This window comes from Xenopus laevis, chromosome 2S (assembly GCF_017654675.1).
Source record: "Xenopus laevis strain J_2021 chromosome 2S, Xenopus_laevis_v10.1, whole genome shotgun sequence".
NCBI classification, from domain to species: Eukaryota; Metazoa; Chordata; class Amphibia; order Anura; family Pipidae; genus Xenopus; species Xenopus laevis.
This window is the reverse complement of record NC_054374.1, coordinates 140939905-140941991: the sequence shown is the minus strand read 5'-3', so window position 1 is coordinate 140941991 and position 2087 is coordinate 140939905.

The window sequence follows — 2087 nt, the reverse complement described above, 5'->3', positions numbered from 1 at the left end:
CAGAATCCCTTTAACATTCTTAAAATGACAGAAGTTGGCTCTCGGTAAAGAATTTCCAGTACATATTATACGTAATATTATTGATGTACTGTTAACTCTAATCTACAAATGCAAAAATACAATCTCTTTAAAAAACTAATTTACAGCTATTATTTAGCTGTAAATTGAAGAATACATTCATCATCACTTAAACTTTATATAAACTACACTGAAACATCAACTTTACATCCCCTGAGTTTTTAGTTTTACCTTATTTTAATTTTTGTGGAACAATAAAGGAACAGTACCACCAAAAAATTAAAATGTTTCCAAGGAAGGACAATATAATATACTGTTGCCCTGCACTGGTAAAACTGATGTGTTTGCTTCAAAAACACAACTATAGTTTATATAAACAAGCTGCTGTGTAGCCATGGGGGCAGCCATTTAAGCACAGGATACACAGTAGATAACATATAAGTACTACTATAGTTTATATAAACAAGCTACTGTGTAGCCATGGGGGCAGCCATTCAAGCACAGGATACACAGTAGATAACAGCTAGGTTCTAAAGAATTCCATTTTATACTATAAAGCATATTTGTTATTGGCTGTGTATCCTGTGCCTTTTCTCCTTTTTCAGGTTTACATGGCTGCCCCCATGGCTACACAGCAGCTTGTTTATATAAACGATTGCAAAGTTTAAGAAGCAAACACACCAGTTGTACCAGTGCCGGGCAACAGCATAGTACATTACAATTCCATTAAAAAACGTTACATTTTTGTTACTGTTCCTTTAAGCATAATCCATTTCCATGATTTGACATTTTCCCAGATTTTACTGGGAAAAGATTTTCCCCAGATTTTCCTGGTCCCCTTAAAAAGGTAAAATGGTAGTTGTACTGTAATTATATTATACCTCACCTCACTCCCCAACCAGACAAACAACAAATCATGAATGATGATATAGTATCAGTTTACTGGTCACTAGTCAACTTTTCATCACCTTCAATAATGGTGGTATCTTCAAACACAACCATATAAAAGTTGGCATATGTGGCCACAAACCATGCCCCATAGCTGTCCCACATTCATGGATATTAAAAAAAATACTAGTTGGCAAATACCAGATGGCCTTAAGTTTAAAATCCTTTACCTCCATAGTGTACTATATCTTTTTTAATTTTATTTTACTGCTAATATACCTTTTTCGTGTGTGTCCACTGTACTCCACGCTTAAATATCCTACCACTTAGGGTTGCCACCTGTCTGGTCATGGGTTCCTGGGTCATGATTTTTATACGGTCATGAAACGCCTCATGGCTTATAGTATCCTTAAATTTTACAAAAATTGTATCGTACTCTGCATACCACAAAGTCTTTTTTAGCTGCATTAGATCACGTTAAGTTTTTGACAGATATCCACCACATTTCTTCTACTCTAAACAGGATATGCGATAGCACAATGATGGATGCCAGTAGTTCTTTAACGGTTGAACATAGAACTGTATTTATTGAACAATAGCACATAGATCATTCAGCACATTGATCCAGAGCATAGAATATACACAGCAGCATAAAGGAAGCATATACTCAAAGCACGTATAGGTTGAATCCCCACAGGCTAGGGAATATACAGCAGAGTACGTTGACAGCATGTGATGGGTATTGCCCAGTCTTCAGGATATCTTCCAGTGGCAGACTAGGGGAATTCCTATCATCCCTATCTCAACACTTTAGTCCTTACTCCGGGTCAGTAATACCCTGGGATCTTAATCCCTCTAATCTCCTCTGCGGAGCCTTGAGCTGCTCAACTAAATAACCTCTCTACCACTCCTAGAGTGATCTATAAACGAGTATAGCTGTCTAATTACTAGGGCCAAGGCGCCTAGGGTCGACACTACCCATTCCCTTCCAGCCTGCTTGGTTGGGCTAAAGCAATGGACCCAGAGCACATGGTTCCTAAACCTTTTATACTCTGGCACAGTGCCTCTAGAGTAAACTGTGTGAACTACAGGGGTTTCATAAGCACAAGGTCCCCATAAGGACCCACTGAGGTGTCCATATTACTAGGGATGTGCCTGTCTGTAAAGTGTAAGGGTGTCTA